The sequence below is a fragment of the Varanus komodoensis genome, unplaced genomic scaffold, assembly GCF_004798865.1.
Source record: "Varanus komodoensis strain SLA01 unplaced genomic scaffold, ASM479886v1 scaffold12, whole genome shotgun sequence".
In the NCBI taxonomy this organism is placed as follows: Eukaryota; Metazoa; Chordata; class Lepidosauria; order Squamata; family Varanidae; genus Varanus; species Varanus komodoensis.
Genome location: NW_025335349.1, coordinates 28,909,643 through 28,927,718, shown reverse-complemented (window position 1 = coordinate 28,927,718; position 18,076 = coordinate 28,909,643).

The following is an 18,076-nucleotide window of genomic DNA, read 5'->3' as shown; positions in this document are numbered from 1 at the left end:
TAACATAGTGATTAAAATACTGTCCATTAAGATTCAAAATAATAAAGAAAATGATTTCTTTATCATTAGGAGCTGAGGTCAATGAATACAAGCCTTGGGAAATGCACCCCCACTAACACATATCTCCCAAGAAAATGATGGAGTTTAAATATATATGAATATGCAGTAAATCATGTTCATTGCATTTCTAAGAAGAAGAAGGTGATGATGATGAAGATGAGACATAATACTATTCTGGATCAACCCTTGACCATGAGATGAGTCCTGTGAAAGAAAAAGTTACATGCGAGTGTAGAGATATATTTTAGGGAGGATGGGAAATCTGTAGCTTTTGTTGTTATTGAACTCTGAGTCCCATCAGCCCCAGCCAGTATGGCTGCTGGTCAGGGGTGGTAGGAGTGGGATTCCCACAACTTCTGTAGGACCACAGGGTCTCCACACTTGTTTTCTTTAAATGGGCATTCCTTTTTGGATGAATGGAAAATTGACCCAGATGGAGGCCAATCGCTCCAATCACTTTGACTTGAGTCTCTAGTCGTCCTGAAACAATTGCAGAGGTGAATCAATGGGTAAAAAAAAAAGGGGGGGGGTCTGATTGCTGTTTCATTCCTCTGGAGCAGGCGGAGGTCATTTTCTTCCAGTGGCAATGGCAACAGCTGTCTTTTGGTCTTGAATCTGCTAATCGACCAACAGGAACAATGACCTAACCTCTCTTATATGCTCCTTTAGAAAGCCTAAGGCTGGTGGACTGGTGGATCTGAAGGTGTGCAGGACTTAGTGGACTGACTCCTGCTATTAGCCAGTTGCAGCAGCTGCCCCAGCCAGTAGATACTGGGGAAGGGGTGGAGGATGGTGAGGTGCTGGAGGGGAGAGAGGTATACATCGTGCAGCCTGCTCTGTGTTCCCTGAGCAAACCTGCTACCCACAGCTGTGGTGGCAGGCCCTGCCCGTTTCACCAGAACTGATCGCTACCTTGTATCACTGAGATATGGGGAATGGAGAGAAGTCACCATCCTGGCTTTGTGCTTGCCTGAGGCAGCACGATGTCTTTTGCTGGCCCTGGTTCAAAGTGTAACCTCTTCTAGTGGATGATGGCGTGAGAAGGCACTTGGCTCTCAGACTTGAAAGAGGACTTGATTGCTCAAAATCTGGTTGCTGCTCTGTTTTGCCAGAGGGTCAGTTCTGGTGCTGAAGCCGTGTGCTACAAGTGCTGGAACAGATGGCTCTAGTACCACACGTGTGTGTGTGTGTGTGTGTGTGTGTGTGTGTGTGTGTGTGTGAGAGAGAGAGAGAGAGAGAGAGAGAGAGAGAGAGAGTGTGTGTGTGAGTATGGTCCTTACCACAAGCTGGCTTGAGTTGGAAGAGTGCTAGTTATAACTGAAATGCTCAGCTCCCAAACATTTAGGCTTCCTGAGATCAGAGATGTGGCCAAATATATGGGGTTGACTGGTGAGTGTGTTGTCTTGCCCAGACAGGGAACACACTGAGATTTGTGACCATTTTATACAGTCTTTTTCGTTGCTGCACTTCCTTGTTTGCTGGAAGGAGGTGGCCACGCTGGACCACACCATCTGAACTGTTTCCTTCAGTACCAATAGCTGGGGAATAATCACTTTTGTGTTCCATTAGTGAGATTTGTATATGTAAGAAGCCTCCTGTTTGTGCCACATTTTTGAATGAATGAATGAATGAATGACCATATGAAGGAGAGGGCTATTTGGAACCTTTCTTTCTAATGAAAAGAAAGTATGTAGATTAAAAAGACACCCCATCTGACTGGATCAGAGCATGCTGCCTTGTACTGAGGTAGGTCGTTGGCCCATTTAGCACAGGATTGTCTGCTTTAATTGGCAGTAGCAATTCTCTCCCAGTACCTGTAGCATGGAGCTGCTTTCAGTGGCAAAAATAAAGCCTTGGTAAAAGGCCTGAATTTGGAGGGAATGGAGGGTGTAGCCCCATGCATGTTTAGACAGAAACAGTCCTTCAGTTCCCAGCATTCTCCAGCTAGCCATGATGGCTGGGAAATGTTGGGAGTTATGGGACATCCTTCTCTCTGAACTTACATAGGGTTGTTCCCTTTAGGAACTATTTTAACAAGGGATGACTTAGCATAGTTTGCATGTAACTGCAGTGTGTTGGCCTTCTGTAGTGATTCACCAAGGGATAAAAGGATCCCCAATGGTTCTTCTCATTATTTTCTGTATTTGCAACTGGATATAGATGGGGGAGAAGAATTCTCTCCACTGCAGGTGACTTGCTTACCACCTGTTGGATGCACATTGTGGCAACTTACTGCTTCTTAAGCAATTGCCTGTATTCATGTTCTTTCCCCTATAGCTCAACTCACTGCACTGGGAGAAAACTGCCGTTCTATAAAAGCTACCATCTCGCCATTATAGCTCAATCGTTATCAGCATCACCACAGCAATTACCATTCATCAAGCCACAGATCTGTAGCATCAGCCACATTCCTTCAGCATGTCATAAGACGCACAGATGTAAACATCCACTCTATGCAACTAATATCTTAATGCTTCAACCCCATGAAAAACTTGTTGAAATGTACATGTTGGTTCTTGCGTATAATCTTTTTTCCATGAAGGGATAACTGTTAATCTGGTGTAGGATTTAAGCAGGATCAATGCCATAAAAAGCGAAAGAGAGCCGAACATCTGCACATTGATGTCCTCATGTGCAAAGGAGCTGAGTAAGATCATATGTGGGCAGTGATCATGATCTTCCTGGTGTGGATGGCAAGCCTTCCCCTTGTGATTTGCCTATTCAATTCAAACAGAAGCAAAATTGCAGAGGTGGGTGGCGGGGAGGGTGCTGCAGGGGTGCAGAACCTCAGGTGGGGAGGCCAAGGTGTGGTGTGCTTGCTACCTTTGCATCCTTATCCTCAAGGACCTCACATGGTGCAACCCTGAGCCCTGCTTTGCTGTCGAACCCTGAGCATCAGACAGGGGCCAGTTTACACAGCCCATCATCCTGGAAATGTGCAATTGTGGAATGCAAGCATGTTCTGCGGATGACTTATCTACAGAGCAGAACATCCTGCCAATGGAAATTTTGCATGTCTTGCAGTGTACAGAGAGAGGGAGGGAGTCATTCAAAACAATTCACTTACCATCTGAAGTGGTACAGTCCAGAAAGCGCCGTGCTGTGTGATATTCCCAGACGTGTCCTTTGCTTGGCCGAGAGACCAGCTGCCATTTGGCTGCTCCTCCTTCAGTTGTCATTGGTTAGCGTCTATTCCATCTAATGCAGCACTGGAGGATATGGGGCATCAGGAATTAGTTCATCTGGTCAGCTGAGATATCTGTTGCCATTTGAGTCCTGCCTTTCCTACTCTGCCCAAGCTGGTCATGATAAGGATGATGCAGCCTGCAGAACTGATGTCTGCATTTGCTTCTTTTCTTCCTTCCTCCATCTCCTTTCCTTTTGTTTTCCAAGACTGGACAGGAACTGTCTTGCTTGTAACCTGTGAAGAATGTTTAGTAAATCTGAGATGTTTCATAAATAATAGGAAGTGGGAGAGGTGATAACATGTTGCTGTGTGCCACCATTCATTATTTGATCCAGTTAGGACAGTTAATTCGATCCTTTCCGCCACCTCTCTACAATAGACAACCAACTTTCTGTGCCACAGAGCAGGTCCACTTCTGTTGGGCTGTCTTCCAAAAAAAGTGCTTCTCCAAAGAAATGTTGGTGGTTTAGCTCTGCAAACCCTTGGATTTTCCCATGCAGGAGGAGGAGGAGGAGGAGGAGGAGGAGGAGGAGGAGGAGGAGGCAGCACTAAAGAGTACTTAATGATCATTTAGCCAAACCCTATAATACAGTGTTGCAGAATCTTTTCCAGTCTATTCCAGGGACACTCTCAGTGGCTTGTATGGCAAGGACAAAGTAAAAAAGGCTGGCAGCACCCCCTCCTCCAAGGCCAGGGTATTTTAACCCAACACTGTTACTGCTAGCAACTTAGCCTTTGCAGAGTATGGAGGGAGCAGGATCTGTACAAAAGTGGAGAAAGCACCAAAGCATGGGTGGTTAGGCCAGGGGAAGGGGGGTGTCCTCCTTGGGATTCATGGGTGTCCATTTTTGGCATTGAGGCCTGAGGTTCTGCACCCCTGCAGCATCCTTCCTGAAACAAGAGAACCACAGGGGACTATCCGAAAAGAAGACACTTATTGGCCTTCGAGATTGAAACTGTGCCACTGAATCGAAAGTCAACCAGCTCTGGCACAAGCTGCAGCTGTGTGTCTCCCAGCGGCAAAGGAAGGACATCAGCAGATGATGTCCTTGGGCTTCTTACTTTCTGCACCAACATTTCTCTGTTCTATTCAAAGACAATGACAGCAGTGCCCAATACTGTAAGAATATACAGCCACTATCTTCTAATGAGAGACCCCGTATCAGTATTGGTGTCATTTCTGTGCCTGGCAGTCCCTTTGGTCCTGTTTGAAAAGGAGGATACAAGGCTGAACATATTCTGTGTAAATGTACAAGGAGACAATGGTATCTGCACCCTAAACAAAGCAGTTGAGTAAAAGCATCTCTACTGTGTAGTGCTAATTAGAAAGGGAATGGAACAAAAGATAGTGGCTGGAAATTAATTACACTTGCATATCTATAGTGTTTAGAAGAACTTAGTTAAAATAATGAAACATTTTGTGCATTATGGAGTTTCATTATGCACAAGAGCACCACTGCCTGGCAGACAGTTCAGCCTTCCAGGCGAACTTATCGTTTGTATTCCCTTGTGTGCTGATGACACCTGCCTGTCATGCAGGATGCAGATGGGATTAAGGATGCTTGAAGACATCTGTCTTAGCCTGTTCTGATACAAACTTGACCTGATTCTCACCCCGTGGACTAACATGTGGACTGGAACTTACGTCATCCACTTTGCAGTCCCCGAAAACCTTGCCACAGCTCTTGATTCAGAAAGATGCACCAAAATAGCTTTTAAAGGTATATTTTTAAGAGAAAATGCATCCAGAGATGTGTTTAAACAGTATTTTAATCCACATTATCTAATGGTTGAACAATCTTGGCTTGGACCCAGCACCTTCATTCCCCATCAAACGATGCCACTTGCGGAATGAGACTTCTGCATCCTTTCTTCCCCTCTTCCCCCAGTCCTCCTCAGTCATGCTTTCCAAATCTCTGGTGACTTGGAAGGCATGTATATGTTCATCCAAATAAAATTTGCCACACAATGCTAGCAAAAATCGATTCTCTGCACCACTGGCATTACAATACTGGAAGGACAAAAGGCTATCGCTGATAATGCAAGGCACTGAGTACTTAAAGATGCTTTCAAGACTTGAATGGGTGATCTTTCCATGTGACCTACAAATGGATGAATATATGGATACTGGGTCTACCTTTGTTGAAGCCTAATGTAACAATGCCCACGAATAGTGGTGTATCTTGAGTTACATAAAATACATGTTTGAATTTATTTATTTTTATTTATTTATTATTTATTTATTAAAACATTTTTTATGCCGCCCCGAAGAATTGCAATTGATCCATTCAAATCTCATGCAGAACTGGAACCATTTTCTTTTATTTTATGTATTCCTTTTGTTTGGCTAGTTTTAATGAAATGAATGTTAAAAATCAATGGGAGGCACACTGTCTTCCATGAGAAGATTGGAGGATACTCCAGGGTGGCATAAAATAAACCACAGGGCCTACAGCTGGAGGGCAGTAAGTCAGTCCTATTTCTGCGACACAGATGTTCAGAATCTTTGGTTCTAAGCGTTTATGCCTTACTCTGCTTAGAAACTCTGTATATGTATCCATGACATGTTTATTGAAGAGAAGAGAAGAGAAGAGAAGAGAAGAGAAGAGAAGAGAAGAGAAGAGAGCTCACTTTTGCAGTGAGAGGGAAAAAATCTGGGATCATCAAAATTTAAAACCTTGTTTCAAGATGTTTTATGTCTGTGTGCCTTTAAATTCCTTCAGTAATGTTAAATGAAGTTCTTTGAAGGTGGTTACCCCTTCCGATGACAAAAAGCGAAGACCTTTGAAGAGGCACCTGCAGCGAAGTGAAGTGCATTAAAAGTGAGGACACCTGATGTAACCCTTTGAAAAGAGCCCCTTCAGCAACGTGGAGAGTGCAAGGGCAAAGCTCTTTCCCCAGAGATGCCCCATCCATGGCACGATAAGTTAATTTACTGATGAGATCACGTTAAACAGAAGAAGGGATCTCAGCTGTCAACCTGAGGAGAGCTTTAGCTTCTTTTAAGATTTGCCTTTGATTGGGTGGGGGACACCTCTTCTTGCACATGTGTTATCCTGTAAAACATTTAGGCTACATCCCCATCTTTCCCCCATGGCAGACGTTCATAAGCAAGAGTTACTGAGTTCTTGTATGCTTCAGGAGGGATGCTGCTCAATCATGGCTGCTTCTCCAGTGCCAGAGACCTTCGCCCATTCATTGCCCTATTACAACTGCCCATCAGAGAAAAATACCATAAGCGTGCAAGAAGAGTTGTGCTGGATCAGGTCCGAAACCCAACAGTCCAGCGTTCTCTTCTCACCGCAGTAACCAGATGCCTCTGGGAAGACCACAAGCAGGACGCCGAATGCATCAACACCCTTGCTTTTGTGTTCCCTAGACAATGGCATACCAACACTTCCTACCTTTAATACTGCAGGTAATATGAAACCATAATGGTAGGTGGCCACCGATAGCTGTTTCTTCCATGGTTTTGTCTGATCTTGGGGTAGGTTCCCAGGGTACGGCCGAAATGTTCATGAGGTTGTCACCATCCTGACGTTAAGCAGGTAAGGGCCTAGTTAGCACTTGCAAGGGAAAACCAGTTGGAAACTGCATGAAGCCACCTTTAGTTCTGCATTGGAAGAAAGGGGGATATTTGTAGTAATATCCATCTTCTTTTAAAGCCAGGCAGTTCAGTGGACCAATATATACTGTGGTAGTGAGTTCCTCAGTTTAATCAAGAGCTGTGCAAAGAAATATGTCCTGCAAGCTGTTGTAAGCTGTACATAGACATATCTTTTTGAACATATTTTCTCACAAAATAGACATCTGTTAAAATATATTTTATTCAAATATATGAATTAAGACATTCATATTTGCCAGTCCTACTGAAATCCCTTCGGTTTCCCTCAGCTTACCTAAATTTTTTTGCCCATGCTTTCAAATTCATCTGTTTTCATACCATGGGAAAATGGGCAACAACTTGGGTTATTTTCCCAGCTGTTGCCCTTTCCCAGTATACAGAATCTTGTACAGGTACAGCAGAATTCTGTATACCTGTAAGACTGCCCAGATGTTTTCAAGTACCTTGTTTAAAGCCACACCTGAGGAAAGGTGCCCTGGAATTTTTGCAATTGATTACCCTAAACTTGCACAAGCATCTGTGTCATTGTACTGATTTCTGCTGAGCATAGCTGGCCCTGTATTAACTTTCAGCTGCTAAGAACTAGCAAAATGAATTCTTCGCTGCACTTATGCTGTCCTGGTTGCAAAGCAGGTCACCCTGAACTAGGTTGCCATGATTTTAAACTGAATATCTAAGGACACCTTTAGGAATGCTTCTGCTCTTTGTCCAAGGTAATCATTTTGCAGCTTTGTGTCACTTGCTGTTTCACGTTGTGAGCTGACACCATGATTTCAGCGTTATAACTTTAATGTCAATGCATGGCAATCCTTTGAGCTTTTCTTCCTTCTGCAATTCCAAATTGCAGAGTAGCATTCCAGCTGTAATTAGACCCTGACTTCCCTTGTTGCCTTACAGAATTGGTGAGGAAGAGCTTTGACATAGCGAGTCAGTACTCAAATAGGCTCAAATGTATACTTTGGCTTATTTTTGTGGTGCAAAGGAAACCAAAGTTCACCAGCTTGAAACGGATTAATAGAGAAAGAATGTGGCAGGGAGAGGAGGAGGTGGAGAGGAAGGAGTTGAGCTGGATTACTGGCAGCTTTCTAGAGATGGCTATTTGGGAGGGAGAAAAAAGATGGTTTCAGTATTGCTCTGTTCCCTGATATAGCTAGGCAAGGAGACCATGTGACAGCCGACCTGGAGCAGAAGGTGATGAAGGTGAGCCCACATGATGCAGAGACCAGCCATTAGGTACCTGCACTGGAATGGTAGCACATGTTGAGTACACAACTACAAAATGGTAGTTTTTGACCATGATCTATACTTGATGGCTTTTATTATTCATTTTAATGAGATTTTTTTATGCATGCATTCAGCATTTTATCTCAGTACTATACAATTATGAATTACATATAATTGGGTCTCTTTGCTTATTGTCTGGGCCATTTTGGTGAGAGAAAAGTTTTTTTTTCTTTTGATAATAGGAGAGTGACTTGGTAGCTTCTGAATTTAAATGGTTTCACTATTGCAGAAATTACCCTTCACACTACACACAAACACCCACAGAGATAAAAATAGTTGCATATGCTCAGTTAAACACACAGAGACACACATACATGCACTTAAAATCCACAGGTAGATAATAATTTTTAAAGCATCCGTACTAGAAACTGATACAGAGACAGTAGGACACAGAACAATGAACTTAAACTACGGTACTCCAGGTGCAGACTTGACACAAGGAAGAATTCCCTGACTGTAAGACAGTGGAACCAGTTGCCGAGAGAGGTTGTGTGCTGTCCCACACTAGAGACATTCAAGAAGAAAACAGACAGTTATCTGAGTGAGATGTCGTAATTTGCGTCCTGCACCAGCAAGGGGTTGGACTCGATGGCCTTCTTGGCCCCTTCTGACCCAACTCTTCTATGATTCTATGATACTGTTATCTAGGATTAATGGAAATATATAAGTATGTAGTTTTTGCAATATAAAAGAGGTTACTTATTCATGCCATATGCACATATAACATAACATTCTGAAACTGTATGATGGTCTGGAAAGTTCTGAAAACTCATTCCCACGACAGGTTTGATGAAGCTGCCTTTTTGGGATCAAGTATATATGCTTCCTGAGTCAAAGCTGTTGAGAAAGCTGCCATGATCCCAGCTGAGGTTCTGTCATTGAAGGACCATTGCAGGGGCACTGCAGCAGCAGTGTGGGTGCTGGAAAATGCAGGTATGTGAACGCCTTTCACTGAACTTATGGTGCTCCTGGGAATGTACTGAAAACAACCCAAAATGGGGAAAGAACTGTTGGATAAATGGATAGCCCAATCCTGGCCCTGTCATTCAGAAGCAAGTTCCAATGAGGTGAGTAGGTTTTATTCCCAGATGAAAGTGCTTAGTATTGCAGAGTTAGACAGAAATCTTGTATATTTTACTCACGCAGCAGTCTGGTGCATGAAGAAAGCAGGATCTTGTCAATTGGACTGACTATGAGGTGACTTTATGAGGCTTATCAGGGAAGGTGGGGGGAGGTGTGGCAAAGGCATAGAAGGAGATTTTCAATTCCAGCTGGTTGTCTTTGGCTCTTGGCTTTCGTCAGGGTTTGCTGGTGGAGCAGTGTCTCTTGTATCACACGGTCAGAACCTGAGTGGGATCAACAGAGATGACATTTGTACTGAAAGTGGCATGTGTCTGTTGTGGGGCTATTTGAGAGCCAGTGTAGTGGTTAAAAGCATGAGATTGGGACTCTGGCGATCTGGGTTCGAGTCCCTGCTCTGCCAGGGAGCCAACTGGGTGACTTTGGGCCAGTCACAGACTCTCAGCCCAACCACCTCACAGGGTTGTTGTGCGGATAGGATTGAGAGCAACAGGCTATGTAAGTCACTTTGAACTCATTGGAAAAAAGCAAGGTATAAATCTAATCAATCAATCAATCATTTTGTGTCAGAGCCTCAGAACTCTCCTTCCAGGCAGATGTGGGGCTGAATGAGGAGACCAGGGTCAGCTCTGTTTGGCCAAGTGTCTCTGCTTTTATTATTATCACTCTGATATCCTACTATTTGTCCTCTTAAGTGGAACCCAAGGAGTTTACATGCTCTTTTTCTTTTCTCCATTTGATTCCCGTGAGGTGGGTAAGGCTGGGAGTGAGTGACGGGTACAACTGCACCCAGTCAGCTTCATGGCTGAGTGGAGAGTAGAAGCTGGAGCCAGATCTCCCAAGTCCCAGGCCAACATTGTAGCCCCCTCCCTCTGCCTGACAAGTTCGTTTCACACCAGGCCACACTGGTTCAATTCTGTATGGCCTCAACTCTTTGCAGGAAAAAGATTTTAATCCAAAAGCAAAATATTGTGGCATGTTTTCTTCCTGCATCCCCACAGGAAGTTGTTCCAAATCAAGAGAAAGCACCAAGGCAGTTGATACCCCACACGGGGTTCTTCAGCTGACCCACTTGGCCACGGGCCAGGGATGCCACAGAGGCTTGTCTGGGGGAGGCAAAGCTCAGCCAAGAGCTTCCTGTTGGTGGCCTGCTTCATTCTTTCTGGCAGGTTCCTCCAGTTTTCTCAGCCAGCACTGCTGCTGCAATTTCATCTCGTTGCTCTGGCATGCCATCTGCTTTGCTCTCCAAGGAAAGGCACTTTATTGCCAGGCAGTCTGAGGCTGCCCCCGTCCCCGGTCTCTTTAACTGGCCTTCACTCTGGTGGCTACTCTTTGCCTCACACTTTCTTGTAATTAGGAGATGACCCTGCCTAGAACTCATTCCCACCCCTGTCCAGGTCACAAAGTCCAATCCGGGTTTGCTCTACTATTGAAGGAGCTGCATCTGGAGAGGAGCAGGAGGATTCCCAGCTACAGGGCTGGTGCCATTCCCTTCAGACTGTGACATTCCAATGAGGTGGTCACTGAAGTTACATTTGCCAAATGTATTTCAATATTTCAGGAATGCCAAAAGATCTAGTGGTTGTCATTTATTTGTGCATTTAAAACATTTATGTACTGCCTAAGATGTCAATGAAATCCCAAAACAGTTTGAATTTGAATCCTCTCATCTTGAACAAAAATGCAAAGACCAACATTAGAGTGATTGTATATGAAAATAAATTCGGATTTTGATCAGCAAAGAAATCCTTTGCTAGGTTCATTCTTTGACTGCTTGGTTGCTGCTAGATGGAAGACCAACTGTTTGCAAAAGAGGCCAGATACATCTAACAATGCCGAGAGCTACTGGATGTTGACTAATTGATGACTTTGTTCTAGATCCATGTTGGCTCACATGAACGAGGGGCACAGTTACTACTGCTGTGAAAACATCTGCCCACAACTGAAGAGTTTTCCAGCAAGGGAGTGCACCATTCTTCATGTTGTTGCTTTTGTGGTGAATGTGAAGCAACTTTACTGAGCTTTGGCCTGCCTTGCATGAGGCACCTCATCCTGGGAATACTCAAAGTACCAGTGATTTAGGCAGACTCCTATGCATGTCTGGACAGGAAAGAAGGTCTGCAACTCCCAGCATGGGGAGTTGGGGATACTGGGTGTTAGAGGCCTTTTTCTGTCTAAGCGTGCATAGGATTGCATTCCTGGCTTAATCCAAGCAGGATGAAGGGAATACCAGCCATGTGCTCTATACCGATCTTCCTATCAGACAATACTTAATATTTGGCTGTTGACATGTTTAGCATGTGGCTGATGACATAGGCTGTGTGGCTTATAGCACATTAAATTACAGAAACAGGAACAAATTATCCCTGGAGGTTAACCATGCAGTCTCCCCATTTTTTTTTAAATGGGAGACTAATACTGAAGATTGCTCAGAGTCAAAATTAAGCAGATGTCCACTGATAAAACGGTGAGCAGAAATCTATTTGAAAAGCAATGAATATTTTTTCTTGCTGTTCTAAATAAACAGATGTTCCTCCTAATCTCCATTCACTTTACTTACTGTCTTATCTATGACCTTTCTTTTGAAGGCATTCATGGGAGAGAATGGATGCATTTATCTACCTGCTGTGCTTCCATCTGTCTAGGCTGCAGACGAATACGCACAAATTATATTTTCTTTGTGAAACTTTGAATGACAGGAGCATTCATGAAGGCTTTTTATGCATAGAATGATCAGACATTATCTTTTTGGTACTGGAACAAAGTATGAAAGCTCCCCCACATCTGGACAGTTTATCCAGCAACAGCTGCTATCAACATGTATTTCAATATTCTACTATTCTGCTTTTACATTCACACTGTGGGAGGTCTTGAGTTGGAATCTTGGTCTAACCACCAGCATGTATGCGCTCTCTATTTGTCAAAGCAATTTCTTTCTTTCTTTCTTGGTTCATAAGCTGCCTTTTAGGACATAGACCTTCAAGAGGGATCATGTCAAGAACAAATAATTAAATACAAACCACAATGAAACTGCATCCCAATAGAACTGAACAACAGAACAAATGACATTCTAAAGATAGTTCAAATGTATGAAATGGCCAAAAAAAAAAAAAAAAAAAAGCCAACCTGAACACCAATTCATTAGTTTTAATGAAGAGCTAATTAATGAAAAGATCATCCTAAACAGATGAGATTTTAACACCTTTTAAAAGAAGTGTGGAAGAGTTGAGTCCATATGCTGAGTTGTGGAGAGGGAAGTCCACCAACCGGGAGTTTCCACTGAAAAAACCCTGTCTCTCGTGTCCACCAGCAGACTTGATCCTCCAGGCAAGCCTCTGAGAGGCCCTTTGGTCTGAACATGCAGACAGGTTTCTATGGATGTAGGCAGTCCTTCAGATCCTGTACTCCCCTGGTGGTTTAAGGTTTTTCAGTCATTATGCTCAGGTGCCCAAAGCGGAAGGTTTTGCAGATGGACTCTTTTTCTATAATCTTAATAGGCTTTTCATATCTAAGTAAATAATAGCCCTATGATCGGTTAAAAAGGAACAGAATGGCAGCATCAGTCCACATAGGGAATAGTAGCAGAAACACGGTAGGCTCCGCATCTGAAAAAGGGTGGGTATACCATGGATCTTCTTCACCCCAGACTTGCTTCTTCCCCACTTGCCTTCCTACCCCAGTTCCACAGCTTTTAACCTTGCCCATGAAATGCATGCCCTTCCATATATTGTGACAAAATATCTGATCCACATTTTCTTTTGCCCTGAAACTGAAATGCCTCAGCAGATGTTCCCTGAATTAACTGGGCATAGCACAGAAGCCAATGAGCACGGCTGCCTTGCATTCTACCCTTACAGCTCTTTTTAAAAGCTATCATGTCTTGCTTTCAGATCAAACATCTCTCCGTTGCCAATGGCAAGATGTAGAAAGTTTGGCGGCATGAATATTATGACACTGGCCACAGACGATGGTGAGTAAGACACTGTATATTCTTAACCCTTGTTGACTGATGACATTTGCCCAAGGGGCTAAGCAAAACATACTGGTTTGATTCTCACAACAGTTGGGAACCCGATTCACTCTGGTCCAGCTCAGGTCCTCTCTTTATTCTTCCACAGCTGCCTTTTGTGCTAGCAGGAGCCATCTCACACCAATACATCTCAGTCAAGAGGAGCACCAACACCTTGAGGATTTCATTTTGCTCCTTGTTTGGGGTAAAAAGAACAGATTTAAAACCCGGTCACCTTCTGGAATTACACAGCTGAGGAAGAAAATATTGAAACCCATTTGAAAGGAGAGGAAATAAGCATTTGGAGAAAAGCCTTGATCCACTTTATAGTCGCTGAAGGATACTGAGGAAATACCAAGGGGGTGTGTAGCGAAGGTTAACCATCTGACAGTTCCAGAAAGAAGTATGCATACATGAGAGCAAACAAACAGAGATGGCTCACATCAGTTGTAAGAACTGAATGTATGAAACAAGTCCTTCAAGATCACAGAAGTCTGAGGCCTGAAATGACAGAGTACTAGAAATCCAAGTTGCAGGACTGTGCTTTAAAAATCAATTACCTCATGTCATAAATCAGGCATGGGGAGCTGGACTGATTCTGGGGCCTCATGCCCTCTGTGGAGGCATCCTTTTAAGAGGAAAGAGGTCATCGCAGAGGATCTGGACACTGCCCAAGTTAGCCCTGGGCCCTCACAGCTGCTGCCTTCAGATCTCTTTGCTTGAGAGTGAGAGAGCACACTTCCACTTCTGAGGCAGAGACGGGTGCTGAGCTATGTCAGCACCTGAAGATTTAGGCTAGGATGGTGGCCAGTGGAAGGTGTGTCCACTTGCTGGAGAGGGTTTTTCACGCGTAAAGGAACTCTTCCTGAGGAGGACTTCTTCTCTAGCCCCTTGAGAGACTGAGTTTTGGGTGGGATTCTGGAAGCCACAGTACATAATGTCTCAGGGGAGACTGAACCACACTGCAGCTTCCACTTACGGTGCCTCCAGACCATGTCTGGCTGTACACATTGCTTACCTGGACTTCCAAAAGACTTTTGACAATGTTTCTCATTAAGGACAGAAAGCATGGAAGAAGAGAAGAGGTCCTCTTATGGATCAGGAATGGGTTAAAGAACAGAGCCAAGAGTAGGAATAAATGGCGAATTCTCTCAATGAAAAGATATAAGTGAGGTCTTTCAAAAATCTGCATTGGGACCAGCAGTTTTTGACTTTCTCCATAGGTAATCAGGAATTACAAGTGAGCAATAAAGTAGCCAGATTTGCTGATGGCACCCTATTATTCAGGTACATTCAAATGAGAGCAGATCGTGCAGTTTCAAAAGGATGTATCAAACTGGGACAAAGGGCATCAAAATGGGAAGAGCAGTGCAGTGAAAGCAAAATTTATTTATACAAGCATTTATAGGTCACCTATAACTGCTGAGGCATTATGCATTTTGGGGTATCCCCCTCCCACAAACATTAAGTATAAGCTGATAATATGTTATTTAGTCATGACTGGGAGTTGTGGTGGGGAGCTTGATGAAAATACTGCCCCGTTGGGCAGCTGCTATGGAAAAGGCAAACTCCATGTTAGGCATAATTAGGAAAGGAACTGAAAACAAAATTGCCAATGTACTTCTGTCCTTATACAATCTGTGGTGCAACCGCACTTAGAATACTACATATAGCTGGGGTCACTGCACCTAACAAAAATATTGTAAAGCTGGAAAAAAACAGAGTTAAGGGCAACTAAAATGAGCAAGCGGCTGGAGAAAATCCCCAAGGAAGAAAGGGTGCAACAGCTGGAATTGCGTAGCTTAGGGAAATGGCAAGTTAGGGAATGCATCATAGAGATGTACAGAATTGTGAGTGGTACGGAGAAAGCGAGTAGGGAACATTTTTCTCCTGTTCACATGATACTAGAACCCAAAAGACCACCCCATGGAGCTGGTTGGTGGGAAATTCAGGACAGATAGAAGGAAGCACATCTTTATACTGTGCCTAGTCAAACTACAGTATGTGTGTCTATGAACTGTAGTGATACTCCCCAATTTGGATGCTTGGCTGGGCAAATTCATGGAGGAGAAGGCTATCAGTGGCTACCAGTTTCATGGCTATCTGCTGCTTGTATGCCTTTGTACGCCCTCTGCTGGTGAACTTGGCCAGGAGGGTGCTGTTGCACTACTGACTTGCTCATGGGACCCTGAGCACCTGGCCAGCAACCGTGTGAGCTGAATGTTGGACTAGATGAATCCTTGGTCTGATCCAGCAAGGCTTTTCGTATGTCCTTGTGCCATGACTGCACCTCTGCACCTTTGTCTCGCTCTGCTTCTGGACGATGCTTGTATGTGACTGCTTGGACTTTGGCTGCTGCTTATCTCTCTTTCTCGGGATGCTCCCTCTTGCCTGGCGAAACATTGCCCATCGCCTGTTGCCTGACCACTCCTTCCCTGAACTGCTCTCTTGCTGGCCTGATAGCCCCTCCAGTTATTGACTTGCCATTTGATTTGCCCACAGATGTCCCACTGGCAAAACTGACTTGGCCAGAGAAGCTGGATGGCCTCCTAGGATCAATCCGTGGGGTGGATGACACCCCCTGCCCCACCAAAGTGCACCCTTTGTCTGAAACCACGCCCTCTCTTGTCATCCATTCCTGTTTTTTGTGTACAGAAATGCTGCCAACCAGTTTGTTTGTTCATCGTGGGTATATTCTGCCTTTTTCCTGCAAGGAGCACAAAGCAGCTTTCACCATCTTCTCCCTCCTTTTCCCCATGTTTTCCTCAGAACAATCCTGTGAAGTAGATCTGGCTGAAAGTGAGTGCCTGGTCCAGAGCCACCCGGTGGGATTCAAGGCTGAGTGGAGATGAAACTCTGGATTTCCTGAGTCCCAGTCCAGCACTCTAACCATTCTGCAACACTGTCCCTCAAGTATGCTTCCTTCTCTATGTATTAAAATAAAAACATTATTTTAATGTTTAGGCTTTGATGTGGGTTTTATTTTATTGGAATTTGTTTGGATGCTTTGCTTCATTTTACTGTATGCTGCTTTTACTGTAAGGCTATCCTGAGATGCTAGTAGTTGAACAGTATATAAAAGCTTTAAATAAATAATAATTAATACTCAGAGAATGGAGCTAGCAGCTGGCATCAGGCCTTCCCTCAAGTGAGGGTGCAGCCGAGTCCTGGGCTGAATTTGGTACCACTTCTCTGGCCATCACTCCTGAAATTCCAAGCATTTACTAAAGATGCAGGAGATTATTATTCAGTGAAAGATTATTCACTGAAATCATGAGTGTGATCCATCACCTGTAGTCAAACCAGTTGTGTACGCATAGATATTTTTGTGAGGTTGCCAGAGAGGTAAACCTAGAGGGTCCCTTTTTGGTATTTTGGCCTCAGCTCTTACCCATGGACTTCTAATTGATAGAGACTTCAACACAAACACTGATTTCCTTTTCCTTGATGTGCTTATATGTTTCATTTATCACCCGCATTATTTGGAAATGTGAGCTGCTTTTAGAGCTGGAGCTTTTTCAGCAGACCACAGAGAGGTGCTCTGCTCCACCAGCACATTTGCCTGAGGTTAATTATTAGCTGGAAATATTCAGACACTGCCCCAGTCCTCCATTTTGACAGTCAAATGTCACAGGTTAGATTTCAAATGCAGATTTGCTTTCTGAATGCAAACGTGAACCTCAGCATTTAAAAAGGCACATTTTGGCTTTTCCTGTCTCTTTTGAATTTGGGTGTCATATGTATGAAATTTCATCAACTGTTGAATACCATGACCTTGACCATCAAAATATATCAAGATGTTAAATATTATTGCTTGCCTGTCGGCAATGTAATTGCTCTCAGATATCAATACCAGATGGCATTATATGAAAATGATAAAAAATACTGTCAATAATCCATTGTCAGATATTATAGAAAAAGTCTATGAAATATTATGGGCAGGTACCGCCTGTATGGGGTGAAATAAGATCTGGCCCTTTTGTCCACTCCATCTTCTTCTCTGGCTCTTCTCCCCCTCTCGGACCTCCATGCCTGACTTGTAGGTATGGATCAGGTGAGTGGACAGACATCTACCCCCAAATCGCCCTGACTGCTTGGCCAGCTCAACATAAGAAACAACTAGCTATTCTACCACCCAGGGCCACTTAAGCCAATGATATAGGGAAGAGACTCCATTTCACAGTGGTTCTCCCTCTTCTCTTTGGCTCAGGCTGAAATGGACCTCCAGCCCCATGTGTCAGTCAGCAGCAGTCACAAACCATTTAGTCTTCCTATCAGGGAGTCTGAGCAATGGGCTACTGTCAGTCTGGAAGTTCAATGATCACAGGGCCTCCTCAGGGAACCTGCCATTCCTGAGGCCTCAGTCTCTTGTCTTTTCAGTACTCCTATCAAAGCGTAAAGTGGAGCAGGGACTAGTCTCTAGCAGCCATGTCTCACCCTGGGCTCTTCATCATCTACCAAACATTCTCCATTCCCCACCCATCTCCATTGAGAATCTGTGCCTCTCCCCTGGCATGAGTTTCCCCCTAGCTTGGGCCTCTAGTCCCATGTCTGAACCACTGAGCTATGGTCCCTCCCCAGCAGCAAACTTGACTGATGATTGTACACGTTCAGCTGAGCCGGTTTGTAAATTCCAATCAATGACATCTGTTCAACTATATCACATAATGTACCAATTCTGAATAAAGAAGCAACAGCCTAAATATTGTGGCTAGAAGTAAAACAAAATTAAATCTTACAATAGTTAAATGTGTGTAGGAATTCAGAACAGAGATGAAATTAACAGGATTCTCTATGCTCAAAAACAACATTCATTTTTAAAATGGAGTTA